At 38.8% G+C, this 26,157-nt stretch overlaps 1 long non-coding RNA gene across 2 annotated transcripts in view; it reads left to right on the top strand.

Annotated features, from left to right (window-relative positions):
- Nucleotides 1–22,898, top strand: part of LOC120390816 — a 44,725-nt gene extending 21,827 nt beyond the window's left edge. The window contains exons 2-5 of one of the 2 annotated variants that reach the window (XR_005591148.1): nt 1,608–1,688; nt 20,701–20,887; nt 21,384–21,603; nt 22,655–22,898. This is a non-coding gene — a long non-coding RNA (uncharacterized LOC120390816). The remainder of the gene's footprint in view (nt 1–1,607; nt 1,689–20,700; nt 20,888–21,383; nt 21,604–22,654) is intronic. The other variant, XR_005591149.1, reaches the window with a different exon arrangement.
- Nucleotides 22,899–26,157: the final 3,259 nt, after the last annotated feature.

Raw genomic sequence — 26,157 nt, 5'->3', positions numbered from 1 at the left:
ACAGGGGGAAAACTGAAGGATGGAAATGTGGGGAAAGCTAAGGTATAATCAAAGTTTATGAAAAGGTCACTGTCCATGCAGAGCAGCCACAGAGGATAACAAAGGAAAGCAGTCAGTGTCTAAAGAGGTGATAATGACATGAGTTGTGGAATAGAGACTGCAGAAAACTTAATGGAAAAAGTGGGTAATGTGGAAAATTGCAACAGAATACGAATAGAAGCTTTTAAGAAATCCTAGACATCTTCACGAAAGGCAGCAAATCAAGAAATAATAGTTGTTGTATTTAAAGGAAGATTTTAGACAGATAAGAATTTGAAGTAAAAAATGACAGTGGATTCTGCAAATGTATTTATCTATAAGTAGGTATTTCCAAAGTAGTTAAAAACCTTGTCACCCAAGGTAGTGGAATGAACACTAGGGACAGGAGAACAAACTGAAAATCAAAAGCAGAATGAAAGACAAGATATACAAAGTGCACTGAATTAGGCAAAACAAGTTGTGGTAGGGGCAGATAGTAACTAAACAATGTTATAAAATACATGGAAGTGGTTCTATTGACTTTGGTCTGAGAAAAATATGAAGAGACATGTTACTCTAAATTAGAGATTCTTCTATCAGTTATAATAACTAATGTATGTACAGTCATGGATGAATGACATCCGCGGATTCTGATAGGTCACGTAAGGTGGTACAGAGGCAAGCAGAAACATGCAATTTTTGGAGAATTAGCAGTGCAACTTTGCCTTGTGCTGAGAATGAATCGAAGAACAGCTGTTGTGAACACCAACTCAGAAATCTGCACAGGGCTGCCCAGAGGATTCAGGGGACCTGCGGCAAAGCAATTTTGGGGGTCTCTTCAATAAAAAAAAGTCACAATACTATAGAATACTATATTCTCGTGGGGGCCCCTGTGGGGCCCGGGGCTTGGGGCAAATTGCCCCACTTGCCCCCCTCCCCCTCTGGGCAGCCCTGAATCTGCAAAGATGAGAGTTGGCTCCTTTCCGTGATACCAGGTGGCCATTAGGGGGCTGCTTTCAGACCCGAGGTTGTTGCATTCCCATTCCCTCCATGTCATTGAGTTCAGCCACCACCATCAACAGTCTGTTAGGGTTCAGGATAACATAAAACTCAGGAAAACAAAAATTTCTGTAACTTGCGTAATGGATCCTTTGGATTATGAATACGAAGATTTTTATTTTATTTTATATTGCTTTCTATCTTAGAATTTATAACAATGACCCATCCAACTCTCTAGGCCAGGGGCTCCCGAACTTGGTTTGTGGCTTGTTCAGGATAAGCCCCTGGTGGACCACGAGGCACTTTGTTTACCTGAGTGTCCACAGGTACGGCGGCTTGCAGCTCCAAGTGGCCGCAGTTCGCCGTTCCTGGACAATGGGAGCTGTGGGAAGTGGTCGCCCAGCCTGCAGCTTCCTGCAGCTCCTGTTGGCCAGGAATGGAGAGCCACGGCCACTGGGAGCTACAAGCATCTGTACCTGTGAACGCTCAGGTAAATAAAGTGTCTCACAGCCCGCCAAGACTTACCCTGAACAAGCACTTTACAGAGCTGAAAAAATTATTTCTAATGAATATTTTTCTAACTGACCCAGGACATCACTGTGTAGTCACTAATCTGTTGTGAGTGGACTCAATCACTGGATCCCATGTGCTTCCAAGCCAACTGGACCCAGGTAGAGTGATTTAGTATTTAATTGTAATTGTTATTGTAATTGGTACTTGGTTTGTTCATTGCCGATAATTGGTCACTGGTATTCTAACTGGTCATTTGTAATTGGTTTTCTACTTGATATAATATAATATAATATAATTTGAAACAAAAAAGTCATTTTGAAATTAAAATACTTTATTTTGATTTTTTTTTCAAAACAAATTTTCATTTAAATTAACATGTTCCTATAGAACATTTTGATACCAGAAAATTTTGACCATCAGTGCTGAGAATGCCTGGCCTCCAACCCTTCATAATTAAATTAAGGTACTGTCAGCTAATATGCTTTATTACCTCAACAGCCATCTTATCAGACAAGGATAAAAAATGACCTCTAACCAGGATCCAAACTACATAGGCATTTATAGGTCCAGAACAAACCTTTATATTGCAACTGGAAACTAGAGCACAAGTGTATATTTCTTCCTCTGAGAAACACTCCACTAAAAATATCCTTAAACAAACAACCCTTCTGCACCATTCAAAGTTTCCAAATGATCTTAAGTGTAGCCCAATTTACAATTACAGTAACCTAATATTGAGGTGACATTGGTGAATATCAGTGAGTCAAAGTAAACATGCAAAAGGCAAGATTTAAAAAAAAAAGATTAAAAGAGAAACCACATTATTGACCACTGTTGCTACCAGAACATAAAGAAACATCTGGGTAGACAGCATAACTCCTAAGTTGTGAGCCTGAGTAACAAAAGCCAGGCTAGCTCTCTCAACTGAAGGAGCTGATAACTCTTGCCATTTTTTCCAGCTTCACCCCCCGACCCCCAGCATAACCTCAATCTTCTCCAGACTGAGTCACAGACTTACAGCCAACTAACTCTCTTTCATTCAACACTTGAGCTAAGAGGAAATTGCGTAAGCTGATCAACTGCACCAGCTGTTTCCAATGAAATAGAGATATAGGGCTGAGTGTTATCCCCTCTTGGATATATTGAAGTTCACACTGTTTCACCGATATGTTAAACATGAGGAGTGATATGACAGAACCCGTAGTCCACACAAAAGAAATCTCTGGACACATGAGTAATTGCTCAACATTACCCTCTGGGTCCTGTCTCCATAGGGACAATTTATACTATTTTAAAAGATGTAGCTACCTGCAGATTCCCTGCGGACAATGAGGTCTATTATCCCATTCATACATTTACTTAATAGGAGTTACATATGCAATACGGTGGGATAATGGACCTTACTATGTTCGAAAACATCTGTAGGGCCAGATGCACACTTGCTGGTTCAGGAAATGATAAACTGCATAACAGGTAATAGCCTGGATCTGTGGACTAGATGGTATTCACTATGAGGCAGGATAGTGTTCTCAACAATAGCATAGCGTTCTACTCTATTTATGATACGTATCAGTTGAAGGCATATCTTAATGGGATCCATATATTATACTTAGATCGTTACAAAAACATAGGAATTGCCATACCAGATCAGAACAATCTGCCATCTAATCAAGTATCCCACCTCTGCAGGTGGCAAGTACCAGCTACTTCCAAGGAAGAAACTCTGCAGTAAGCAGTTGTGCTTAGGTTTTCCCAAAAGGAACATTTCTTTCTAACCCTCATTAGTTAGAGGTTTGCTTATTCTCTGAAGCATAAGGATTATTTCATATAATTCTTGTTTAGTTTATAAAATATTTTCTATTTATATCTCTGACTGCTATTGTTATCCATAAAATGTCTATTATTATTATATTTATTATTATTATTGCCGGCTGAGCTCTTGGCATGAATGATAACTTGTGGCAATGAGTTCCACCGTCTAATTGTAGAATAGTGTAAAAAAGCATTTCCTTTTTATCACTTTTGAATTTGTCAACTTTTAATTTCCTTTGAAGTCTCCTTATCTACTATGTGGGTGAAGAGAGGTTCCATATCATTCGTTATTTGTATACTTTTATCAGTGGATTTTCTTTGAGTCCCATCTTCAAGTTATCTCTTCCATTAGAAAAAAAAAAAAACCTCTTTAATCCAATTTTAAGTTTTGTTTACGGCAGCAGATGATCTTCAGTATTGTCAAATATAGTTTCCTCTTTCATTTATCTTTTGTTGCCAAAGTCTGGTGAGAGATGGTCTAAAATGTTGAAATAGAGTTTTATTTAATATCAGTTATGCTGCCTTATGTCTGGGCATATTAAAGTTGTAATCATAATGAACTAAACTGTGATATCACTTTTAGTTGTTTTAGGATTTGTATATCTCATATTATATTTGTCAGGCAGAAACACAAAGTTAATAAGGGGTAAGATACTACAGTGGTAAGCATAGCTTTATAATTAACACACACCTTTTTCAATAACATATTTTTTCTGTTAACTTCTGTAGCCTCGGGGACGGGGGAGGGGAGGTGGAAGGGGAATCAAATAAAATCCTAGACTAAAACTCCAGGAAGTTGTTGATCATGTTAAATGGTGCAACAATATCAGTTTATATATATTCTGTAAACGTGAGCCAAACTGACTTTCCATGCAGGTTCGCATAAAAATGAATAGTTTGGGCTTCATGTGGAACAAAAGATTGCTTCCTGAGAAACAGCTTATTACAGATTCCGAACACCTTCAGAGAATTCTCTGGTCTTCTGCTCTCAATCAGCTCCTCATAAACTTTTGGAAATGAATATATGGGACTCTAATCGTGAGGGGGAAAAAAGCCATGGCAGAAATGACCAATGGATTGTATGGTTAGAATACAAACACAGCAAAACAACAGCTTTTAAACAAAGCAATGAGAGACAGAAATTTATTTGGAATAGACTAAAATAAATATTTTTGTAACCTGTTTGGTAATTGTGAAAGGGTTTTATTTCTAATAGGGTGTGACAGATTTTTATACAAAGGCCAAAATTTTCCAAACTACTTAAATTGACCTGAAATATTGTTCTTGTGAAAATGATGGAAATACAACCTGTTAGCTCCAGGAGAAATTTCCAATGGCACTCCAATAAACAGTAATTTTCTTTACTAAAGGATCCCTTGTTGACAGAGAGACAGATGGCAGGAAATTCATAATCATATGATAAAACATCTTTATAGCTCATTATCAAGACTTTTGTTTCCCATTTCCCCCCCTTGTGTAATTCTGTATGATTTAAGCAATAAGATAAGAAGATAGCAATATGATAGAATAAAACATCAGTTCAGTCCCTCTTTGATCATGTAGTAGAATCTCTGAAGGGGCATGAAGTGCATCTCTGAAACTTATTTTAACTAGGGATGGGCAAAGTGATTTTGATAAAGTGCGGATCTCATCCTCACTCTTCAGTAGTAACACTAAATCAGAGCCAAAGCTTTTTGAATTATAATAGGCTAGAATAGTTCCAGCCAATTGTTAATTCCACTGTAGAAGTAGATGTATATGTGTGTAGTTGGTTCAAGATCCCTGGCTCATTCTGACAAGCAGGTTTTGCTCCTTAATTCCTCCACCTAAATCTATGTAGATTATCATCCAATATCTTATTATGTGATGTACATTCAAGGTTTGTATTAAAATCTCTGGACCACAACAGATCATCCAAAATATTCTGACAAAATGAACTTTTCTAGGCAATGTTTTCAAAACTATTAAATATCACAACAAAAACCAGATCATTTAACTCATGTGCTGGACCCTCCTTCCAGTATTGTTTATATTTAGCAAGGAGTTAAGTTCCAAAAGAACATAGTATGGACTGTATCATTTTCTGTCATATTGCATACATGTCTGTGAAATAATAAGAATGTGACACACCAGAGGTGTATTTGTGACATGCCAGCCAGACTTAATCATGTTACAAGATTGCTCTGACATGGTGAAAGTAACAACTAGATAGAACTGGTCCATGCTATCTTAGATACTTCCTGTTGTATGCATGCCAAATTACTTAATGATAGCAGGAAATTATCAAACTGTTGATGATATTTGTACTAATGTGCAGTTCCCTCATATATTGTTCACATACCATCATCCCCATTTGGCTCCTCACTGAGGTGTGACTATTTCAGTTGTGATGTATAGTTATTTTTCATCTAATGTTTTGAGTTGCTTCTTGCTGAAATGAGATGAGTGCATGGATATTTGAGTGGTGGTGTGAGGAACCATGGCTACAAGCCTCTAAGGTGTAGAATAAGATGCAGGGAAGCTGGGATACCTCATTACCAAACTGCCAGCTGGATTTCAGGGTGTCTTTGGGAACATGTAATCTAGAAGTGATTGCATACAAACAGCTAAATATTCTAAATTGCCAGTGTTTACTTTGTGATTTTAAAATCGGCTGAGCTATATAGCAAATCTTAATGTAGAAATAGCAAAAACAATAGACTTCTGTGGCAGGTCCGAGGCAAATCAATTGCCAGCAAGAGGTATAAATGTATTTATAAATAAGTTGTCTTAAACCCTAACATTTTGTTACTAACTAATGAAATGCCATGCTGGGGAATAATAGTCTTGGCACTTTTTAGGCCATTAAAAAACTTGATCCACACACTGTGTGACAAACTGGGGAAAATGTTTATATTAGCTTATGCATAATTTGTCTAATTTGGTTTCCCTGTCATAGTGCTACCTTCCTGAATGCATATACTTAAACCAAAGGAGACTGTAAAGGGGGATTGTTAAGGAAGCCAGGAAAAGTAAAACAATGACACAGATATGACAGCCTCTCAAGTACTCAGCTTCAAAGGAATTAAGAGAACAATATCTGGGCAATCAATGGTAGGAAAATGTACCTAGCTGGCTCCTTCCAGGCTAAGCCTGGGATCAAAATGAGACCTCAGCCCTAAAACACTGTTGTTTGTTGTTGTTTTTTAAAAAAAAAAAAGAGAGAGAGAGAGAGGAAGTGTCTTGTTTTTTGTGTTTTTTTTGTTTGTTTGTTTTGTTTTTTGGGGGGGTTTCTTTTATTTTGGTGAGCTAAGAAAGGGCTGGCCATTAGGATGTGGCAGTGACAGTATGACAGACAGAGGGACCAGGCTGTAAGCTGTGTTTCTGTCTGCTTCTGTCAATTTACAGATAGGGAATAAGCCAGACCTACATGAGCTATGGATAGAAAGGCGAAGCTTGGGTAAGGGAAAATGTGTGTTGGCCTTTTGGTGGTGTTCTCAGTTTATCTGCCTGACTTTTCGTACATACATTATGTAAATAATAAAGAAAATATAGAAAACTGAGCTGCTTGCTTGAAGCGTTTTATTTATGAGTTTTAAGAGACAACTGTACCATTTTGTGAAATTTAAGTACTGAATGCAACATTAGAGATTCACTGAGGACTGAAGGGCAAGGAATCTGGACAAAGTTATTTCATGATTAATTAAGCTATTGTGCCTGTTATTACTGTTTAATTTCTCATGCAAAGACTTTTTATGTTTGGTATAGCTGAAAGTTTGCAGTGCTCAGCTGGTGGAGAAAATGAAATATAACTTTGCTATTTATTCCCTAACTGTTAAGATGTTGCTTATGGAATTTCTAAATCAGCCTCTCCTTTTAGGATGATTAAATAATAACAACTGACTCAAAGCTTCCTTTACTTCTGAAGAGACCTGAATATTCTACAATGTAATATTGGTTTAGTTAAGATGCCTCTCCTATCTTCTCTTCTTTCTTCTATCTTCCCTGCTGACCACCTGTTCATATTCCTACTCTGCTTCCCTCCCCACTCTGGTTTACTTCCTACTTGTAAAAAATAAATGTGGGACCAGCTGAGTCTGTGTTAAACTCTAACACCTCTGTTTCGATTTGTTGCACTCTCATATAGTGTATTGCTGCCAAGAAAAAGTGAAAATATAATGTGAAGATGTTGGGGCCTAGGACAGACTGATTTGGGACCCACAGGCTAAAGGATAGCCAGGGAGGAGTCATGGACTAGAGAAGAGCAGGTCCCACCAATAGATTCCAAGGCCAGAAGGGACCATTGTAACATACTTGGTAGAGCTTCCCTAAAAATAATTCCTTGGCCATGTCTTTTAGACAAACTTCTTATCTTGATTTAAAAATTGTCAGTGATAGAGAATTCACCACAACCCTTGGTAAATTGTTCCAATGGTTAATTGCCCTCCCTGTTAAAAATGTATGCTTTATTTCCAGTCTGAATTTGTCTAGCTTCATGTTCTAGCTATTGGGTTGGGTTATACCTTTCTCTGCTAGATTGAAGATTTGTTCACCAGGCACATATTTAGAATGTAAACAACTCACCTCTTAACCTTCTTTTTGTTAGCTAAATAGATTGAGCTTCTTGATTCTATCACAATGAGGAATGTTTTCTAATCCTTTCATCTTTCTTGTGGTTCTTGTCTGAACCCTCTCCAGTTAATTCACATCTTTCTTGAAATGTGGACACTAGAACTGGACATACTATCTTAACTCCAGTGCCAAATACATAGGTAAAATAACCTTTCTACGCCTACTCGATCATCCCCTATTTATGCATCTAAGGCTTGCATTAGCCATTTTTGGCCACAGCATCACACTGAGAGCTCATGTTCAGCTGATTGACATAGATTTGGGAGTCATTTTGGATAAAGTCACTGCTTCCCAAGATAGATTACTGAATCCTGTAAGTATGGTCTACATTTTCTGTTCCTAGATGCATTTTACATGCATTTATATTTAGCCATATTCAAACACACATTGTTTGCTTGCAACCAGTTTACCAACCAATCCAGATTGCTCTGTATTGGTGACTATTCTCTTAATTATTCCCAATCTTTGAGTCACCTGCAAACTTTATCAGTAATAATGTTATGTTTTTTCCAGGTCATTAATAAAAATGTTATATAGCATAGGGGCTAAGAACTGATCTCTATGGAACCCCACTAGAAACATATCCATTCAATGACAATTTCTAATGTTTGGGAAAGATTTCTGTAGCCTTCCCCCAAACTCCTGCTACCATCAAGGGATGAATGGAAGGAGGGCATGTTCTCTCCTTCAAACCATTCTTGCTAGACGAGGAAAGGTATTTAATCCACTCCCTGGAAGTGCTACTGCACATGGAAGTGTCTGTCCCCTGAGAACACAAGAAGGGTTCAAGGAGATGAGATTCATAACAGGAAGGCTATCAAAATGTTTTGCTAATCTGAATAAACTTTGCATAAATATCCAAATTAACCTAAACTTTAACTGTTCAATAGCTACTGGCTGAAGGAATTTCTCTTGATATGGAAGCTGACTAACAAGTTCTTGCTCCCGACAGAGTTGGATTTTTGGTACAATTTGTTTCTCAAATAAAAATCCCTTTGCCTGTTTTATAAAAGAGCTTTGACATGGGAATTAGATTAAAATTACAGATATGGCTTAAAAGTTGCTTTTATATAGTTGGTCTTAGTTTCATAATTTTCTTGATGTATTCAAAGCCAACTGGCATAACATTAGGGGGTGGGGGAATAGATACAGGCTCCCAACATTGCATTCTTCTGTGTATGCTGCATAAAGCAAACTTCTGTATAGGCAATAATTTTTCTGTTATCAAAACAGCAGATGGAGAGAGTAGGCCTTAAGTTTTACTTTCCTTCCTTTCATCAGTTTGTGTCAAAACTCCATTGTGGACTAGAATAGTTTACGATACTAAATTTATGATGGTGGCATCAGATAACAGGACTATAATTAAAATCTTTTTGGCATTCCCATTTTTAGGAGCTGGTAACTCAATGAAAATAATTCAATTAAAGGTGAAACTTGACACTCAATGTGGCAGTCCAAGAACAATTTTTAAGCCTAAATTTCATTATCTATTTCCATGTTAAAGCAGTGTACAGAAAAGTTTGCTTCTGTATTTAGAGATCAAAGCCTGCAGTCCTACAACGCAATTATTTTAGTTTTTAAAAATAACATTTGGCAGCTCGTTAATGTGGACTGGTGCCACTGGCTTTGGTTGGTTTAAAATAGAGATAAAAGGTAAATTGCAAAGCTTATAACTTGCCAAGACCTGAATGTAGGATTCTGTGCTTATCCTTTGATAGCTGAGATCACATCGCTAACTCCTAAAACAGTTTAAGAAGCTGCACAGTTTACATTAACATAAGTGTTAGTAATATCAACAAGTGTTGCAGGAGAAACGCAGGACTCCTTTCTTTCATCTTGGCAGAAATGGGTCACAGAGAAAATGAGTTTCAGTTCTCATTTTTGAAATGGTATTAATTTGTGTCTCTTAAAAAACAAAAACTGGTCAGGATGATAGTTTTTGTTTTTGTTTTTAATTATCTTTTTATTTCCAGCATTATCAACAAGATGGTAAAAATCACCAAAGTCCTGGAATGAATAAAAGCTATTGCAACTCCTCCAAGCATCTTGAAAATATCAGCTGTTGGTTAAAAGTTCTGATCCCTTCTGAATGCTAAGCTGAAATACTTCACATACAATGGGCACAGGGTATCAGCTAATGGGCCCAAGCTCTGCCTACATTTGCTTTAATCTAATAATCCTCCCCCCACCTTTTCAATCTTTATTTCTTGGGGTCTTAAAAAACAAAAAAAATATTAAATATGTTATGCTTCCTTAACCTCCTCTCTCCAGAAGGAATTTAAGGAAATACAAAGACAAAGGCGAAGAAAACAGAAAAGCAGCCAGAGGCAAGGGCTGCCTCTTTGGCTGCTGTTGTAATGTAAAGAGTATGCTAGTCAGGCTAAATGTACATTTTTATTTAGTACAATATAGTTAATTAACCCCAGATCATACTGAGGGGATGGGTCTGGGAACCACATGCATGGGGGGAAAGGCAGAGTGGGGGAGACAGGGAACTGCACATATTCTCTGGTAGACAGTAAAAAAATATTACAATACTTCTGTCTTTATGATGAGAGGGACATTCTAAAGTAATGGCCAATAGAATAAACTCTGGCAATATGACCTCATTTGAGCATGCTGAGGGTGGTAGGGCCAGGAAGAAGAGGACCTGGGATCAGTCCAGAGGAAGAGGGCTTTTGTGTGGATTGCTTTGTCCTCAACCAATATCCAATAGAAAGTGCATGTCCTCTACTTAGCTGGGAGGAGGTGCTAGTAACATCAAGAAGTCTGAGGTGTTTAATGCTTATTTTGCATCTGTCTTCACTTAAAAGGTTAATTGTGACCACATACTCAACACAATTAATATTAACAACAAGGGGGAAGGAAAACATGACCAAAAAAATGAAAAGAATAATTAAAGAATAAATGAGGTGTATTCAAGTTGACAGGGCCTGATTACATTCATCCCAAGGTACATATGGAACTAACTGAAGCAATCTCAGAACCATTAGCAATTATCTTCAAGAACTCACAGAGGATGAGTGAGGTCCCAGAGGACGAGAGAAGGGCAAACATTTTACCCATCTTTAAAAAAGAGAACAAACAGACTCAAACTATAGACCAGTAATTCTAACTTCAATACCAGGAAAAATATTGGAACAAATTAGTAAACAGTCAATTTGTAAGCACCAGGAGGATAATAGGGTTATAAGGAATAGACATGATGGATTTGGAAGACTAAATCAGATCAAACCAACTTAATTTCATTCTTTGACAGGGTTACTGGCCTAGTGGATGAGGAGAAAGTATAGATGTGATACATCTTGGTTTTAGTAATGCTTTTGATATAGTTCCACCTGAAATTTTCATAAGCAAAATAGGGAAATGTGGTCTAGATGACATTACAATAACGTGAGGTCCAAAAAGGGTCAGTCCTGCATTCAGGACTATTCAATATTTTCCTTAATGACTTGGATAATGGAGTGGAGCATATGCTGATACAATTTGGCAGGGATTGCAAGCACTTTGGAGGACAGGATTAGAATTCAAAATATCTTGATAAATTTGAAAATTGGTCTGAAATCAACAGATTAAATTTGATAAAGACGAATGCAATGTACTACACTTAGGAAAGAAAAATCTAATGCACAACTATAAAATGGGAACCAACTGGCTAGGCATTAGTACTGCTGGAAAAGATCTGGGTGTTATAGTGGATCATAAATTGAAAATATGAGTCAACAATGTGATGCAGCTGCGAAAAAGGCCAATATCATTCTGAAATGTATTAACAGGAGTGTTGTAGGTGAAACACGAGAGGCAATTTTGGCACTTTACTTAACAAAGTAAAGATAAGGTGTCAGCTGAAGTACTCTGTCGAGTTCTGAGCAACATACTTTAAGAAAGATTGGGACAGATTGGAGAGATTTCAGAGGTGAGCAACAAAAACGATAAAGGTTTAGAAAACCTGACCTAGGTAAGGTTAAGATTTTGTCATGGTTATTTTTACTAAAAATAAATTACAAGTCATGGGCAATAAACAAAAATTAATGGAACACTATGACCTTTCTGTGACTTTCATTAAAAACAATGCGGGGGAGGGAGGGAGATTGAAGCCTAAGTGGGGGGGGAAGCCCAAACCCTGATGTGGCAAAGGGCAGCACCTGCCACTGCGGCAGATGACAGCTCTGGGGACCCCGCCACAGCCCCAGCAATTCAGAGCTACAGGTGCCCCCACCACCTGCGGTGGCTGAGAGCTCTGGGTGTCCTTGCCACACCCAGAGGCTGATGGCTCCAGCCTCCAGGTGCCCCTGTTGCCCATGGGGCAGCTGTTCCGGGTTCCTTGCTGGCTGAAGCCCTGGGGAAGAAGCAGAAAATGTTATGGAGGACTCTGAAAGTCAAAGAATCCATAACTTCTGTGATCTCTGTGGCATAGTCTTATCCTTACCTATGAGGTAAGGTTAAAAAAACTGGGTATGTTTAGTTTTGAGATTAGAAGATGGTGGGGGGGGGAGGAGGGCTGATAGTCTTAATATATATTAACGGTTTCTACAAAGAAGGCTGTGATCAATTGTTTTTCACATCCACTGAAGGAAGTACCAAAAGTAATAGGCTTAATCTGCATCAAGGGAGATTTCGGTTATATATTAGGAAAAAATAAAGGTAGTTTATGTCTGGAATAGTCTTCCAAGGGAACTTGTGGAATCCCCATCAGTGGAAGCTGTTAAGAACAGGTTGCACAAACACCTGCCAGGGACGGTCTTTGTTTACTTCATCTTGCCTCAAAGTAGGAGCGTGGACTTAATGACCTTTCTGGGTCCCTTCCCCTGGCAGCTCCAGGCACCAGCACGCCAAGCGCGTGCCTGGGGTGGCAAGCCATGGGGGGCGCTCTGCCGGTTGCCACGAGGGTGGCAGGCAGGTTGCCTTCGGCAGCATGCCTGCGGAAGGTCCACTGGTCCTGCGGCTTCGGCGGACCTCCCACAGGTGTGCCACCGAAGGCAACCTGCCTGCCGTGCTTGGGGCAGCAAAATAACTAGAGCCGCCCCTGCTTCCTGCCTATATCACAATGATTCTGTCTCAAAATATGTTTGGATCTCAGGTGCAAGGAATTAACCCCATTGCCTGTTTCATGGGTCAGCAAACTGCCCTTCTTCTAATGGATATGAGGGAAGCTCCACAAGGGAAACCTCAGAGTGATTTTATTCATCAAAATCCACCCTGTGGCTCTTCCACCGGAGGGGACAATCTGACACCCAGTCTGATTTTGCACTTCTCCATTTCAAAGGAGGCTGCAGTGTTGTTTCTCTGCCATTAAGTGATGCTTTTTACAAATGTTGGGCTTGATGCCCCACTAAGTTGCTCCAGTTGTGTGTTTCTGTAACTGCACTAAGTTAAATGGAGTTATGCAACTCACATAGAAAAACACAGTGGTGAATTAGAACCATAAATTGGGGGAACTCTGAGACTCATAATTCAAAATGGTTCAACAGTGGTTTGACCAGTTTCTCTTGAACCTTGCTTTTTGGGTCCATGAGACTTAACCTTGGGAAAATGGGGTTTGTTTGAACATAAACTTTTCTTAATTCTAGGGTCTGTGTACTGGTTCTCAAGCAGAAATTCATGAATCACTTCTCAAGCTGGATTTGGAAGAATTCACAGCAATCTATTCCTTCTCTTGTTTTGTTTAAGGATGGGAGAAAGAAAGGCAATGAACATAATCAAAAGTTGTCTTTTGAATGGGATGGAGTTTTTTTACAACACACATGTGAATACAATTGAAACCTTTATATAGACCAATTCTTAGAATCAAGGCTTATCACTGAAATTCATACCAATTGTATCCTGGCTGCTGGAATGTCCTGTAGGAAAGCATCTCTGATTCAAGTGGTTAACTGTGCATAACAGCCTCTCAAAGGATCAAACCAGCTTGATTCAGATGATGTGCAGTGATAAAGGAAGGTTGGGGGGAATTTTAAGATTTTATTTCCTTTTTTAAAATTACCCCTATTCCCACGAAATGGAGCAATAATTTAAAAAGGTTTACCAAGTGACTTGTTTGTTATCTACTTTGAGTTTAAAGTGGAAGCATCTGGAGCACATTATAAATGAAAATCTCAGCCTTATGTGCTGCTGTCTCTCCTCCTCTTATCTCCTGTTGCCTGTCATAATGTCACAACAATTTATATATCTATAACAGGTCAGAACACTCTGGACGTATATTACTGCCTGAATAAGATCCAAAATCTCTGAACACGACAATGAAGTGGACTGGACCATTTCTATTAAACTGCATGCTCTTCTTACATGAAAACAAATCTTGAAAATAAAACATGAGTTGAGCAATTAAACTAAAGAAAATGCAAAAATACAAAGGAGTTTTTTGGAGATTTGGCTAGTGGGGGAAATTGTAAAACACATGGTTTCTTTATTAAAAGTGTTTACAAACTCTGAGTTTGATTCTCATTTACATTGATTCTCATTTGCCGTGGCAGGGTAAATAGGGCTTACAGTGTACATTAAGGCACAGCAGGGTAAAAGGACCTAATTGTAAATAAGAATCAGGCCCTCACTGTGTTTCTAGGAGGAATTGTTTCCCCCTAGACACACACACTTTAAATAACATTGAACAGGTCAAGTGAAAGAATGAAGTGTTTGTTTCCTGTTCTACAATATTTGGAACTTGTCTTAAGTTGCCAACAGAAAACATCACCATTAAATATCATCTTACATGCTGCAAGAGAAATGGTGTATATGAGAACAATGATTCCTCGTTATTCTAATGTGCAAAACTACTTATTCAGCTCCCATAGTCTGCTCCTCTTACACCAGCATAAATCAGTAATAACTCCACTGAAGCCACTGGAGTTGCTGTACATCAGTACTGTGGAGAATCAGGACCAATAATGTACAGTCAGAGTAAGGGTAATGATAGTCAGACCCATGCTTTTCATTATAAAATGATAACAACAAATTCTGCTGCTGGATGCATGAGGCTACAAGAAATTGCAGACAACTTCTGACAAAATTTCTTGATTCAGGAATAAGGGCTTGAATCTGCTCTCATAATAGTATCAGTTGGGCATAACTCTATCAAAGCGAATGTAAAGCCAGAGTGAGGGGAGAATCAGGCCCTAAATTAATACTTTACATTACCTTTAGAAAGCAAGTAAAATGGAAATGAGTACATAAAGTAAAGAGAGTTTTTAATTTCTGAATGAATGAAAGATTGAATGAAGTCTAGAGAAATACAAAAGTCAAACTGGGAAAAAAATAAGAAGGTGGCACAGATAAGAACATAAATGTAAAATCCCTTAGTACAATTTCAAAGCCAAAAGACTTATAATAGCAGAATAATGAAAAGGACATTTCTTTATATGCTTTTGTGCCCTCACTGGCTAGTGCCAATGATCTCTGAAGATATAAAACTGAAAAAAGATTTTTAGGGAGTTTGTATAATCACAAATAAGGGCATAATGGAAGAAAACTCATTGGATTCCCCTCATTCCACTTTCATGCAAATTGGGTTTGGATCAATGTAAATCCATTCATTAATTTCAGCAGAGTTTTTTCCTATTTTATACTGGTGTAGTGGAGGGACAATCTGGCCCACTGATTACACTGAAGTTATAACTGACTCACACCTGCGTGAGAAAAGAATCAGGTCCATTGCTCCATTATTTATTTCAAGTTAATGGACCAAATTTTATTGCTGCTTTATGATGGAGTAAATAGTGGTGAAGGGTGTTTGTGGCGTAAACTGCTCAGGAAAATAGGGCACAGGATGAAGCAGTTAGAATTTCACTTGTGAGGAGGGATGGCTACCAAGAGCCAGCACAGACTTGAAAGTAGACCACACTGGTTGTCAAGGAGAGATGTTCAGGGCTTCTGTGAAGTTCAGTGATGCAGTCATGTCCTCAAAAGGTCCCAATAGTGGAGCACTCTAATGGGAGTTAAAGCAACTCCCCAGCAGGTCTTAGTTTGACTGACACCGGAAAATAGACTGTTCACCAACGTGCGCTAGCTTTTTCTGGATTTGGTCCAACGGTTGTCAGTATATTTTATGTCTGGATTATTTGTTCATGCTTTGTTTTGAATAAATGTGTTAATTTTAAAATTACTAACATGCTACACCATATGAACCTTAAAAATATATTGAGATTTGACAATCACAAAAATCAGGTAAAGTATTGCCAGCAGGAAGTGGATTAATTCTCACTTGGACTATTGCTACCAAGGGGATTTTAGAACTGTATAAGAAAGAAGAGCTCAGTACTGATGTAAAATTGTTGAGATGCAAGTTTAGTGTATGTCTACACTGCAACTGTGATTTCAGCAAGTGTAGACATATGGAAGCTAGCTTTAATCTGGCTAGTTTGGGTACCAATAAGACTGATACAGTGAAATTGTGGCACCATGGGCTGAAGCATGGGCTAGCCATCTCAATAAAAAGCAGGCTCCCTGGCATGGGCTAGCCATCTCAATAAAAAGCAGGCCTCTTCTAAGGCAGCTAGCCTGTGCTGCAGCCCATATTGCTGCGGCTTCACTACTATTAGTACCTGAGCTAGCTATATAAAAGTTACCTCAGATATGTTTACACTTGTTGCAGTCACACATCTGATTGCAGTATTGATGTACCTTTGGAAGTAACTTGTGGCCTGTGACTTTTTAGACTTGTGGGCGAATGGTCTTGCTTGTTTCATGACTTGCACATTCCTGAAAAGATCTTTTATAAAACCTTGAAGAAAAAACATTCGTTAAGAATTCTTTTTAATGCTAGAAAAGATCCAACTGCCAGCGAGCGCCTTTGTAACAAAGTAGATATGTACTATACCCATATATTATAAATGTAGATGGGCTAAGGTCTCAATGAAGTTAGTGAGGCTGATTTATCACTGCAATACTCCCAATTTTATTGAGATATAACTCCATTGAAATCCGGGATCGATAAAAAATGGAGCAATGAAGCAGTGAATCAGATTCCATAAGAGCCATATTCTTGTTTACTGAGAGGAGAACTGGGCCCAAATAAGGGTAAAGTACATCTGATTTGGAAGCGCTTGCTGATACCTGCCTGCCTATAAGGATACTAGATTTTGAAACTGTTGTGTATTTGGTTGTCATGGTTTTTGTTCCTATGGCAACTGAGTTAGATTATTAGGGGATAGCCCAGCTGGTTTCGGCCGGTTGGGTGAGCTCTGTGTCTGTAAATAAAATGGTAGTTTTGTTAGCTATCTGCTGTCTGGCCTCAAGTGATTTCTTCCTAAACCGGCTGCCCCCAAGGATATAACAAGTGGCGATGAGGGTGGGAGTCCAGTGCTGCTCCAGTAACAGAAGGAAATAGAAGTCAAGGTAAAGAACAAACAAACAAAAAAGCTGCTTGTTTGCACTGACTGTGAAAGTGAAACTAAAAATCATGGCTACTCTGACCAGGCCACTGGAACCTTTTGATGAGAATATAGAGCAGTGGCATGTGTATACTGAGCGTTTTGAGCTTTTTGTTATTGCAAATGACATTACAGAAGCGAAGAAGGTGCCAATATTCTTAAGTGTTGTAGGGGCTAAAACCTACTCCCTGCTACGCAGCTTACTTCACCCTGTTAAGTCAGCAACTAAATCTTACAGTGACATTGTGGAAAATCTCGACAAACCTCTCCAGTCTCACCCGACCTTGTTACCTACATGTCCAGGAGGACGGAGTTATCGGTCCAATCTGGTTGTTTGTTGTGGGGGAGACGTGTCATTATTCCACCACCACTGAGATCACAGATGTTAGAACAGCTACATTCCGGTCACTGTGGAATAGTGCGCTTGAAGGAAATTGCACGAAGCTATTTTTGGTGGCCTGGATTGGACAGTGCTATTGAAGAGAAGGCAAAAGCTTGTATGTCATGTCAGGGTGTGAGGAATGCACCCCAGTGGGCACCCCTACACCCATGGGACTGGCTTGAAAACCCATGGCAACGTATTCACGTTGACTTCGCTGGCCCCCTTGAAGGAAGCATGTTCTTGGTGGCAGTAGATGCCCATTCTAAATGGCCAGAAGTCTCTATAATGCAGTACACTACTGCAGAGAGTACTATCCAAAAACTACGAGGACTCTTTAGTCGTTTTGGTTTGCCAGAACAACTTGTGAGTGACAACGGACCGCAGTTCATCTCTCAGGAGTTTCATAATTTTATGAAGGCAAATGGGATACACCACATCACGTCAGCACCATATCATCCATCCACCAACGGATTAGCTGAAAGATTTGTGCAGACAATGAAAAACGCTTTGAAATCAGCAAAGGGACAACACTCCATTCAAAAGCGTCTGGATACCTTCTTACTTTCCTACAGAAACACACCTCATGCTACGACCAAGGCATCTCCGGCCTTTCTAATGATGGGACAACAGCTGCGCACTTGCTTTGATCTGCTGAAACCTTCTGAACCCCGACAAATTGTGCAACATCAGCAGCAAAATCAAGTTATCAGATGGGCACCCAGAGCAAAAGAGCGAACCTTTAGCCCGGGACAGCCAGTTTTGGCTCGGAATTATACTTCCAGAGCTAAATGGGTCCCTGCCGCAATCATCACTCAAACAGGACCTGTTTCCTACACAGTCTGGACTGCAGAGAATCTTACCTGGCGGCAACATGTAGATCAGCTGTTGCCAGGTCATGCCAGTCCTCAGGACACATCTGCAGTTGAGTGGTCTGACTTCACCACTTCTGGTGAGACACCGAATCACAAATCACCTGTTTCTGACTGTTCTCCTCCATTACTGCCAGCAGCTGAGATACCCCTTTGCCCAGCATGAGCTGATACCACCTCCTCACCTGTTTGTGCTGCGGACCCAGAGTCCCTGGTACTTTCGGGTGCAACAACACCAGAAGTTCGCCGTAATCCACCTAGAGACAGAAGGCCTCCTCATCGGCTGGATCTTTAGCTAGGACGAACCCACGGTTATGGGGCAAAATAATCCCCAGGGTTTAGCCGGGAATGGAGGCAGTCTACCCTCCTTCTCTAGTCTAGTGTGTGTTTTATTTAGGGGATGTTCTTATTGGGGGGGGAGGAATATGTCGTGTATTTGGTTGTCATGGTTTTTGTTCCTATGGCAACTGTGTCAGATTATTAGGGGATAGCCCAGCCGGTTTCGGCCGGTTGGGTGAGCTCTGTGTCTGTAAATAAAATGGTAGTTTTGTTAGCTATCTGCTGTCTGGCCTCAAGTGATTTCTTCCTAAACCGACTGCCCCCAAGGATATAACAGAAACCTTCCTCCTTTTCCTTCAAGGCTGAAAAATGTCCTGTTAATATTCAGCGCTTTTAATCTATGTGTTATCAACTCAATTCAATTATCTGCAGCTATACATAGCTTAAACATGTAGGACTACTAGAAATTAGGTCATAAGCATGTTGTATATGGGAGGATAATGCAAGATGGGCAGTGAAAGGGCTCATCCTTTGGACATTAGCAGGAGTTTTAATTATGAACGTTATGCTCTATAATCTCAGACAAGTACAATTCACTTTCCACTCCCTTTCAGTATTTTGCTCCTCTTAAGCCAGGATTGCTAACTGCTCTTGTAATGCAGGGACAAAGTTTGTTAGGGAATTTAGATCATTATATTGACAAGGATTAGAGTAACCCTAAAGCCTAACGATAATACATAACGGTGCACGAGGCAGCTGCTTCCCAAACTCTGATACAGTAAAAACCAACACCACTTCACGGGAAATTAATAGGAAATTTGTCATTTTCACTAGGAGACAGACATTAGCCTGCTGTTCTTTATGTAAATGCAAAACTCACACAGACTTCAGTAGTGTCGGGATTAGGCTTTCAGTTCCCAAAGGCAAAAAAAGTCAATGTTGCCTTAGTGCACATCAAAAAGACTTTTACAGGCAATCATTAATAGTTTACTGAGTTCTATGAGCTTCATTGGGTAAATTGAAACCTATTGGGTAAGTGTATTCAAACCTGCCCTCAGAATTTGGATGCCTAACTCCCATTAAAATGAATAGGACATGGGTGTCCAAATCCCCTAGATGGCTTTGAAAATCTCAGCCACTGTACTCAAAGGAAATAGAATAAAATAGAATGTGTGGCTGACACATGCTGACTTTTTTTTTCAAATCTTGAAAAAAAGTTTGTTGGGAGTGGTGTTCTTTGTTTTCTATCAAAATCTAAATTTGAGGTGTGTTTAAGTGTGTAAAGGAATTTCTAGAAACAAAATGGCTAGCAGGTTCAGGTTTGGCAAAGAATAAATGCACATGAAAAGGGGAAAACTTACAAATGTTCATTGCAGCTATTGGTATGTCTACACAGCAGCTGGGAGGTGTAATTCCCAGCGTGGGAAGGTGTACCCAAGCTAGCTCTGCTTGAGCTAGCACCTAAAAATAAGAGTGTGCCTGAAACAGCATGGGTGACAGTTTGGACTTGCCGCCCAAATACATACCCAGAGGGCTGGGTCGATTGAACTTGTGCATGGCCACACTGCTTTTTTAGAGAACTAGCTCAAGCAGAATCAGCATGTATATGTCTGCCTGCATTGTGAATCACACCTCTCAACTGCTGTGTAGACACACTCTGAGTTTGCAATCTACAGTACTCCATTCCCCAAGTATTTCTCTTTCCTTCCCCTCCTCCTTTCTCCCCCCGTCTCTCCCCAAGGAAACTCTATCTACAAATGTCTCATTAAAAAAAAAGAAGTCACATTGGTGTATGACACTGTTTGCATCTCTATCTGTTTTGAATTTCTCCATTTCCTTTTGTCTCTGACAGGAAAGTAGTGTAAGGACTGTGATATTGTATACCCTCTGGTACTAGGTGAAACACTGTGAAAAATCAAATCTTCACTTCTCTGGTTTGCTCAACCTGAACTGAACATGACCTTCATCAGTATTTCTGGCTTCCTGTTGAGGAATGAGAATCATTGATGATTTACAGGATAGAGTCATTTATGGCTAAGGTAACACACCATAAATGATGTTCCATGTTGTTAAAAGTCATAAAGTGCTGAAAACATATTTTCCTTTAAAAAATAAAAGTTTTGTTTCAGGAGGTATTGTTTGAATGTAGGGCTTATGTGAGCCACAGGATACCCATTCTGGCACCAAGCTTCATGAACTGAATACCTAACAGACTGCTTGGTTTGACATTTTTGGCCAGGTCTGACAGGTCCCCAAGCCAATCGGAAGAAGCTGCTGAAAGTTTTTATGGGCTGAGAGGCCCTGTAATGACAGCCCACCCAAAGCTTTTAAAAGCAATTGTCTATAAGTCATACATGTACATATGATTGAAAACTGTAGTGCTGCAAAACTGCATTGTTTGAATAAATATTGATACACTAACACTTCAGCAATTATATAACAGTGCTTTATTTCTTCAACTGTTTCACAAAAGGTTAACTATTCAGCCCCCATAACACTGAAGAGGTCAGTTAACTGTTGCTATTTGTTTAACAGATGCAGAAAGCAGAGGGTAAGTGACTTGCCCAAGGCCACAGAGAAACTCTGTGTCATGTCACAGTGGATGAGTAGAATTTACATAAAAGAACATGAAGGAAAAAGAAGCAGATGTGGAGCGGTCCAAAGGGTTTTCAAATGCTCGGGAGCTACAGTTTGAGATTGGAAAATTTACTGTACATCACAAGGATAAAGAAGACTCACTTCAGAGCAACTAATTGTGAGTAATCTCATTAAGCTCCAGTGCATGGACTGAAAACTGGCGTTAAACAAAGGATCATATATTCAATTAGATTTTTCTTCTTCATGTATGCCAATTTTTCCTTGACTTTTCTTTCAGCAGATATTTCTTCAGAAAAATACTTTTGATTCTAGATAAATCATACAGGCTTGTTAGGAGTCTATCACTTTTTCAGATTTTCACCTGATTTTGTGGGAAAGCTTCACTCCCATTGTACTTTATACAGGGTCAGATTAGAAAATGGATCAGCACGAAACAATGTGTGAGTATGGTAGACCACTAGCCAAGCCATCTCTTTGACATGAATGTAGGAGCAACAGATGCTATTGAAAACACAGGGTTCTGGGAAATAGTGATGGCCTAAAGTGGGAAGAACTCTCCCGTCCCAACATAATGGAATCACCCAACATAAAGCCCAAGTCGGTTGCCTTTGGGAAAGGTTTTGTCCCTTATGCAGAATCAGTGCACATTTTGTCAGTACTGTACATTCTCACTTAGACTTCTAGCAGGAAACAATGAACCCACAAAGTTAACTTATTTTTGCCTGTTTGGTCTAATTTTCCTTCTTTGGTCTTAATTATGACAAGCATAAGCCTTTAGATCTCTCAATAGCTGCACAAAACAATCAAATGAGGAAATAATTCACCTGTAGTTAAAGTGGGGGGAACACATGCTGAAACTACAAGATAAGTTTTAAATCCACTTTTATTATAATATCATTAAACTACCTAATGGTGCTAATAAATGTAACCCTGCTGTGAAAAATGCAATTTTGTGTATGCTTAAGCTTCAGGACTCCTCCTTAATCATATCTCTGCAAAGGTCTTCTGTCTCAGACAAAATATTTTCCTTTTCACCTAAGGATTTAAAATATTGCTATACTAGTTGTGTTGTTAGTAAAATAAAGTACTCAGTTTAAATGTTTTATGATTGCAGTGGTAGAGGGATATTAGAACAATGTCTACTGCTTAACATGAATACACATTTGGGTACAACTTGGTACCATAAATATTCTAATATTTCTTACAAGTTATCCATCACCTTGATGTTTTAAAAAGAAATGAAAAGCAAAAACAAGCCATGAAGAGGAGAGAGAAACATGGAGTGATTTTATTAATTTTTAGGCCGATTCTACAGTGTACATCCAAACAAAAAACATCACAAGCAAAATTTTTACCCTGGAAAGAGAAGAAAGCCAGAGATTCTGCAAAGTGCAATATGGGCTTCACTATTGCTCTTGATTTTATGTGAAGATGCTCAAATACTATAATAAAACCCTGAGATAGTAACTTTATGCACTCCAATTGAACTTCATTTATAGTAAATTATTGATTATCTGAATGTCAAGGGGAATACTGATTAAATCCAGACAATCAAGGGTTTGGATTTTAAACAGAAGTTTCCATGTAGTTAAATGGTAGGTGACATGATCCTGGTTGAGACAGCACTGATGTTTGGGTAATTAAAGTTTCGATTATTCAGGTTTTGTTGAACATACCTTCAGAAATGCTCACTTACTTATGGTTAAGTATTCCCTAATGATGCTCCCCATATCACCTTACCAGTTCTTCAGTTTCATAACCTTCACAACTGTTGACACTGAAAACTCAGCATTTACCATGCCACGTAATTTGACTTTACCTTGGTTTTTCACATCCTCCAAATATGCCACAAATGTACACAAGACTGAATGAATTTATGGGTACAGAACTAGCATTACAGCCCCCTTTTCTTCCATTTTCACCCACCCTACATTTTGTATCTATGTAATATGTTAGCAATATAGTTGGCAGCAGGAGACTGGATGACCAAGAAAGCCTTGTATCTTTTTTCTCTCATGCAAATGTTTTGAGTTCTTCTCCCCAATATTCTGCATGGTTTGCATGTGATCTGACTGTAATATCAAAAACATCTTTAAAATATATGTTGCCCAGTTTTAAATGCACTGAATATAAATGCAGAGATTGGTACATATGTAACCCAGTCCTGCTTCCATTGAAGTCATTGGGAGTTTTGCTATTCAGCAGGATTAGGAAAGGAGTACAGTGCACTGATGCATATATATAAAAAAGGACAGATGTACCTGGCAGACTAGGTAAAGGGCACTGAATCAGCCTTCTCTCATACTTTAGACTGCAGCTCAATGTCCAAAACACTAAACCGCCACAAGTAACAATCAAGAAATGTGTAGGACTGTAGATTATTGTGATGTTTCCCAGTGAACCAGTACAAAGTTATTTAGCACAACTGTTTTGTCATTGTATATTCATTGGGGGAAATTCTCAACATTAAATAGCTCTCAGATTCACAGTGCAATCTGTGTGGTGGCCCAGTGTTAATACTGCTGAACGCAGCAATTCTGGCTGACTAAAAATGCTTCCAGGTTTCCCATCCCCAGTTACATCTGTGCTGCTTTGTTTAGCTAATATGTTACATTTTTCTCCACTGATTAAGAGATTTTAAACGTACAAATAAAAAGCTTTCTCTGACCTTAGGAGTCTCTTGCTACCACAACCATCTCCATGCCAACATATCATAGGTGTATATAGAACAAAAACAGATAGTAGAATGCGATTGAGAGATGTGGGAACTTTTTCATGAAGAATTCATCCCAACTTACTCTTCTGCTTCTTATATATTTAACAATGGTTAAAAATAAACAATACGTACAGGATAGTTTAGTAGATATACAATTTCTTCCCTTTTTCCATAAAGACTATAACAGGAGAAAAACGAATTAAGTACTGAAGTGATACAGATTCTGACACCTTTATGTATTTTAAGCAGTATCTTACTCTCCAGGAAATTCCACTGAAACCAATAGTACTAATTGTAAAGTAATGTACTATTTAATGTGAATAAGGGGATCAGCATTTGGCTCTCTTTTTATTAAATGCTACATAGATACTTATTTATTAGACTATTTCCTTCAGTTAGAACATGCTTTCCTACCCAAACATTAAATCATGCAAACAACTCATTCTAATTCTTCTGGTAAATGGAAGGAGAAAGAACAGACTAAAAACATTTTAACCCTGTCCTTATATAGACAAGGTATCTCGCCAAATGGTAGTGTGTTGTAATATGGGGCAAAAGATAATTTTTATGTTTGGGAGGATGTAACTGTATTTCTCATCTCCAGAGTTCATAACCTCATTTTTTTTCACTAAAAGACCATATTGGTAATTCATATGTAAAGGTTTTTCGATACCACCATGAAAAAAGAGAATACCTTAATTAAAAAGTTACGGGAGGGAGAGGGAAATAGTATTCTTTAGAATCCATGGAAAGTATCTCACTAGCCAAAACAATAGCAGACTGGCTTTAAGAGAATAAAGCAATAAGACATGGCAGACAATGCATTTGTAGGGGAAAATGTCTTTTATTGAATGGTAAAGTCTGAGTCTGAAAACCAAGTGAACTTCAACTATCTTGGCTATTACATTTTTTTTCTCCCAGAAATATACTGGTCACTGTCTCCTTGCAATTATGAACTGAAAATGTATAATAGATTGGGGTGAAGGGACAGTCATTATGTGCATTAAGTGGATATCTAAAAATTTCCTATCCTTTTATCCTATACATTAAATAAGTCTTACAAAGTAGATCAGCGATGAAGAGTGAATTCTGCTCACTCCTTCTACCCATCCATATTAATAAATAACTCTTTCCACTCCATCACCCTAATTTATTTCACTTAAACCCTCCCTAACCAACCTTTCCTCAGAAACCTGGAAAAACTGATGATCAGTGTGTACTGACACTGAAAAAGAGTAGGACGTGAGACAGACCCTTGAGAGAAGTAAGGTTTAGAACCAAGGGTCTTTTATTGAAAAATCCCTCACCAGCCACCTACACCCGGTTAAACTAGAAGACTGCTGCCTCAAATAGTGCAAGGAGAGGAAGTGGTCTCTCAGGTAATCAAGACTTAAGCAATTTAGAGCTTTTACATAAACCCCAACACACAAGTTACACTGAGAAATGAGCTGATACACAAGTGCAATACATTTCCTAAGAGTGCCTTCTCCAATAAGCTCCAAATTGTCTTCATAGGCACTGTCAGATAGAGCAGCACTAGAGTAACCTAGTCCTGAGGCGACAAAAGGCATGGATAATTGTAATGAGGCCTGCATCCAGAAGAGATTACTTTGTTGATGCGCATATGTCCAGTGTTCCAAAGACACTTACTGAAATAATTTGCATTAATTTTAATTTCATCAAAATAATTTACTTGTAATATTTGATTTTGATATTGGAAGATTGTTCATCATGGCTGAATAAGAAAAGATCTCTATTGTCTGGAGTGCAAAATCTATTTTAATTATTTATGTCCTATTTCCTTAAGCAATTTTGCTTCAGAACTGAGCTGTTTCATAACATTTACACATGTACAAGGGATGTGAACCCTGCTATCCAGATGTGATTAGCCATTCAATTTAGAGAGAATTCCAAAAGCTTGCACATGGCTTGCAAAGTTCACAACATATAATTTACAAAAAGTGTTGGCTGGGGAAATTCAATAGGTCGTAGAGT

The sequence above is a fragment of the Mauremys reevesii genome, linkage group 1 (genome assembly GCF_016161935.1).
Source record: "Mauremys reevesii isolate NIE-2019 linkage group 1, ASM1616193v1, whole genome shotgun sequence".
Taxonomy (NCBI): Eukaryota; Metazoa; Chordata; order Testudines; family Geoemydidae; genus Mauremys; species Mauremys reevesii.
The sequence above is the reverse complement of the archived record's forward strand: the minus strand, read 5'-3'. Positions and strand labels throughout refer to the sequence as shown.